Source organism: Branchiostoma belcheri, unplaced genomic scaffold (assembly GCF_001625305.1).
Source record: "Branchiostoma belcheri isolate BF01 breed outbred unplaced genomic scaffold, Haploidv18h27 scaffold174, whole genome shotgun sequence".
Taxonomy (NCBI): domain Eukaryota; kingdom Metazoa; phylum Chordata; class Leptocardii; order Amphioxiformes; family Branchiostomatidae; genus Branchiostoma; species Branchiostoma belcheri.
The window spans coordinates 204,935-210,579 of NW_017803202.1; the positions used below are offsets into that span (position 1 = coordinate 204,935).

The window sequence follows — 5,645 nt, forward strand, 5'->3', positions numbered from 1 at the left end:
AACCCCAGATACATGTAATTGTTGGGAAGTGCGAACTAAACGTCACTTGCGGTGCCCTACAATTGCAGGTAAGAACAGACTGCGTGCATTCTTGACGTCAGCCAACTTCCGGCTGGGAAGGTGTAAACCGGAAATGGAGGTTGTAATTTTCAAAGGTCAGAAATAGTTCTTACAGTAGAACAGTGCTGGTAGTTAGCGAACGTCTAATTTTAACTCATAAAAACTATAATCTGCTCGGAGATGTGAGGATCCTTCAGGTAAAATTATAATGATTGTTTCTCGTAGATTTCTGCTTAAGACGTTCTCCAAGAAACGGTCAAGAAATGAAGGATTCATCCTTCTCGGATTGCGCGATGGCACTGTCTGGCGCGATGACGTCATGAGGAAAATATCGTGCGTTTCACCTGTCAAACATCCTTTGCTTATCCCGTGACAGCATGATTTTCGCCCAGGTTTCTCAGAAGGTAAAAATGTCGTTCAATCTTCCTTTAGTCATCTTGTCGTGTGACAGCGAGGTTTTCCCGCCAGTTTTTCAGAAGGTAACACGTCGTGCGTTATACCTGTCAATCTACCTTACTCATCTTCTGACAGTTAGGTTTTTGTGCGGGTTTCTCAGAAGGTGAAATATCGTGCGTTACACCTGCCAATCTTTCTTGCTCAGTCATCTCCTGGCAGCAAATTTTGGCGCCATTTTCTCAGAAGGTAAAATATCGTGCGTTAAACACGTCAATCATCCTTACTCATCTCCTGACAGCAGTTTTCGCGCTAGTTTCTCAGTAGGTAAAAGGTCGTGCGTTACACCTGTCAATCATCCTTGCCTTGCTCATCCCGTGACAGTGAGGTTTTGGCGCGGGTTTCCTAGAAGAAACAGACAACAGACCGCCCATCGCAGGGGGCAGGGGCCTGCTTACTGTAAACATCAATTAAGCGAAGTGAGCACTCTGAAAATGTTTATCTTGTGTTTATTCTTATGATAGAAAAAACAAACAATCTCTCCCACGGATCGAAATGTTTCTCGCGTTTTGTGCACCTGTGCGTTTGATGTCTGTTGACAAAAATTTACCGACGATTTTATCTTGACATCGAGTCTTGTGTAAATATTTCAAAAGGGAAGGCTGACTCAGTCTTTATACAGAACATGGACAAAAAGTAGAACTCGAAAAATTCACACTCATGTAGCTATAGCTTCGAGCTTAGAAATATTTTTTGAAACTTCAGAAAGACAATGCGTTGAAGCCCTATATGTGGAAACTAAGTAATATATAGGTATAGCAAACCCCCCTTTTAAATAAGTACATGTATCTGTTTTCCTGTCATAGCCTTTTTAATCATAGAGACATTTATTCGTTCGTTCTTCTTACTTTTAGACAGGCCAGTGTCTTTTTACATGTATACACTGACCATCGATAGCTAATCCCGTGTGAATAGATATAAATGATTCGGGTTTTGAAATATAAACAGTCAGCCTGCCAAAGTGCATACAGTTACTATTTAAAGCAACATATTTCCACGCTAGGTCCTTGAAAAAGTATTCTGGATAATATACAAACGGTTTTGAAATACAAACAATCATCCTGCCAAAGTGCACACTGTTACTATATCCAGGCTCGCCCCATGTGTGTTCCTGTGAGGCCTGTGCCCACCTGGCCTGTCCACCGCTATCTCTCTATCTTTGCGTGCCCCGTTTGTTTGTGTAAAACACCCGTGCGGCTAAATACGGCCGCCCGGCTATAGAACCTGTATATTTCCCCCTGCGGCAAAAACCAACATTCTCTGCGGGTCTCTTTGATGACTGTTTGTGGTTCCTTCAGGGCAGAAATGTACCCACAACACACGGCACGGCTTTGAGGTGGGGAACTTTTCTGAGTCATGATTTTTACTGAAGAAACAAGAAACGAGACACCTTCTAAATTTGCTTAGTATGCAGAGCGAGAACGCGCTTCAAGCTTTATCTCTGAAACTCGTTCGTTTATTCATTCTTTTCGTCTAGCTCTTCCTTTTTCACAGCTGTCCTTCCTTCTTTCCATAATCTTTCCGAATCTTTCGGTATTTTCTGCCTAATATTAATTAAGCATCCGTCTACTAGTATTAGGTTTGACTTCTTCAGTAGAAGCAAAAAAGTCTTCAAGACTTGCTATACATTTCTAAGACAACTCTTGACACTATCAGGCCCCAAACACTTAAGATCGGCCCACCAACACCTTAAAAGAAAACCAAATCTGCAAAGCATTTTGAGCATCCGTCCCGCTGGCCTGTTCCCGCGATTGACGTCATCGCCCCGTGACGTCATGACCGGCCCGGTGTCGGGGGTTTTCCCTCGGCTGAAGGCGGGAAGCCGGGGGCGGGAAAAATTAGAAAAACGCGCGGGAAACTGGCAAGTTCACGGCGATCTTTATTAAGATATCAAGATACAGGAAGCTTTAAGTCACGACTAGGATGTAGTAAACGATTTTAGCCATGGTCCTCGTTTTGCCTGTGTACACCTCACACGCCTTCGCATTGGCACCTGCAGCCTAAACCACAGTCTCTTCACACGAGGATTACTCGACAGTCCAGCTTGTAGCTGCGGGTGCCAACGCGAAACAGTGTCACATTACTTACTCCACTGCCCTATGTACAACGCCCAACGTATAATTCTCCTTGGCAAACTTTCCAGGCTCTTAGGACACTCCCTCAACTTTACAGTTTTGTCTGACAACGCCAAAATGTTCCTCCTTCTACGTGGTAGTCTCACATGTTCACTCATAGCAAATTCCAACATTTTGATGTTAACCCAACAATTCATCACCACAACAAAACGCTTCCAATAATCATTCTCTGTCATATTTTTCTTTGTCCTACAGTTTTATCTGCTTCATCATTGGGTGGGGAATCGGACTGCGCTCATAAACATTTCAACATCTTTGTACTTTATTATACCATTTCACATTTTGTTATCCCTTATTTCCTGTAACTTGAGTGCGCTATCACTTTGTCCTGTACTTTGTCTTACTTGTGAAATAAAAAAATAAAAAAAATAAAAAAAACGATTTGCGGATATGTTCAAGTTTCAAAACAGCTTAAAAACAAGGAACCACATACCTCCAGGGAAAGTAGAAACGTGCGCGGGAAACTGGCAAGTTCAGGGCGATCTTTATAAAGATACAGGAAGCTTTTAACTATTTGCAGATGTATTCTGGTATTAGAGTAGCTTAAAAGTACACGGAAGCTTGAAAATCTCTTCCTTCATGACCTCAATGAAAAGCAACCTGCTTCTCATGAATAAGTTCAAGCAACCCAAAGAAACGTCGGGCTCAATGACTCGAAAAAACGAAACCAGCTAGAGTAACGCTCGGTAATATATAAGGTCCAGGTTAGTTTGGTGTTTTGTTAGTCTTCCCCGGGCCTTCCTATGGGGCTATGGACGGTAGTTTTCGGCAAAAAATATTATAGGCCAGGAGTGTGAGTCTACGGTAAGGGTAACATTTTGTCCATAATCGCATTGACAAAACGTTCTATCAAAAGTTCCGGTTGTGGCTCGCAAGTCTTTCGGATCCCTGAAGATTCCGACACACTAAGTTATCTCGAAAGCCTGTACATTCCTTAAATGCTGGCACCAGGCCAAGTCATCATATATGAAGTTAGGTCCCGAACAAAGTCCCTTCCAACTGGAACTAGTCGCCACAGCGTATGATTTCTAAGCTACGACCCTCGCTTATTATTTGAAACACGTCTTGGGTTTCTAGGTGCTAAGGCCAGAAGCTCGCTCTTGCTTCTCCCCGTAGCAAATTTCCGTCTCGTAAACGGTCGTCGCCTTTACTCAGAACGGTCGTCGCCTTTCGGATCGGTCGTCCTTTTACTGAAGTAGCACGGTCTCCTCTACGGCTACATCTAAACCTGTAATCCTGTATCTTTCGTAGCTTTCACACTGACAATCTGATTTTTCCTGTGATTAGGGGTCCCGGGATCTTCGTTTAAGGTAATCTGTTGAAATCGTATCATTTTCACAGAAACTAGACCCGTGCCTGTTGCGTGTCGCGCTACCAACCAAACGTGGATTTGTCAGTATCTGCTCTGGGGCCGCTGTGGTCACCGAAAACCGCAACAACCGATACCAGATATCAGTGTTGTATATATAATACAAGCTGGCTACCGTGTCCAGAACCGTGCCTATCTAGTTCTGCCTGAATGGGTTAGGGTTAGGAGCAGGCACGGTTCTGGATAGTCTCCACGTATATCCAAGAACGCAGATTTGCCTCAGGCGCGGTTCTGGATACGCGCGGACTATCCAGAACCGTGCCTGAGCTTGGCCTTGGATAAAGCACGACACACACGGACAAAGGGAAACTGACGGAAGGAAATTAAACCACAGAATCGCTAATATCACAGATGGTTCTTTCATTAATTCGCTTTTGGAAACGCTGACATCGTACCAACATGCTTCATCACACGTGTCGACTCTACATGGAAGGGCAACACGAACGCAAAAAAAAAAAAAGACTGGCTAAACACTATATAACTATGAGGCGTGTTACACCGAAGGGCGACTATACAGACACAGGGACAAAAGTATGTCAAGCCCGCTGAAAATAACAGGACGGCATCATATCTTCTAATGTCTAATCTAAGGCGATTTTCTGCAGCACGTATTAAAGCCTTTAAGTATAGTTTAAGACAGCTTCTTACCTTTCAGACTCCTTTGAGTTTGACGAAAGACGAAGACGGACCTGTAGAATTCTTGAAGTGGTTGAGAAGGCTTCAGGTTGTCAGGAACCGTGAGTTCTGAGTTCGGAGCGTGTAGCGCGCGCTGAGGTGTCCTGGCCGGTAAGAGCGGTCCTGCCGAGATCTTCCCGCCCTTTTATACCCGCCTCCCCTACATCCGGGGACTTCCAGGAAGTGGTGGCCAGACGTCCACGTCGCCCGGGGGCGGTTACCCAGGGTTCCACGCGGCACGGCGTCTCGGACACTTCTGACGGCATTCTGAGAACGGGACAACTCTGTATCTCAGATATCAGATATTATATACATACCAGCATGAGCTCTCCGGTATGTCTATGGTGCATGGACCTGTTAGCTAATCTCCAAGCAGATGTTTCAGTGGCCGTAAAAGACAGTATCGGGCCGTCTCAGACACTTCTGACGGCAGGCTGAGAACGGGACAAGTCTGTATCTTAGATATCAGATATATGTATTGTGTTAGCCTTCCAGACATACCACTATGAGCTCCCCGGTATCTCTGATATGGTGCTTGGAGTGTTAGCCGCCTACCTAGGCCCATTATTAGCCGATGGATAGTTGCAACACTTAAGGAGGTTTATTAGGTAAACCTCCTTGGTCAGTAGCAATAAAAGTATAGCAATAGTTTGTGTGACTGAACAAAGCTTATCGTCCACTGATCATGACATCAGAGATACACGCTATGTACAGTATTTACAGGTTCATTGTATGCCGGATAGTGTCAAGTACCACGGCGCTGTGTTCACGTTGGGCTTTAATAGTTTTCATCGATATATAAAAGAGCAATATCTTAAGATTCTTGAATCAAGCATTGCTTCATAAACCTGAAGATACGCACATAAGATGTCGAACCCTGCGTCTATTTTAAGGTTCTTGATATTACAGTCCTTAGAGACAACTTCTTGAACTGTAAGGCTGGCGACAGTATG

The 5,645-nt window shown here is 44.2% G+C and overlaps 1 protein-coding gene across 1 annotated transcript in view; it reads right to left on the reverse strand.

The window, feature by feature from the left end:
* Window positions 1-4,810, reverse strand: part of LOC109467053 (prolactin receptor-like) — a 13,463-nt gene extending 8,653 nt beyond the window's left edge. Inside the window, 1 exon segment of the mRNA XM_019764952.1 lies at window positions 4,666-4,810. The gene's annotated coding sequence lies outside the window, so the exon portion shown is untranslated.
* Window positions 4,811-5,645: the final 835 nt, after the last annotated feature.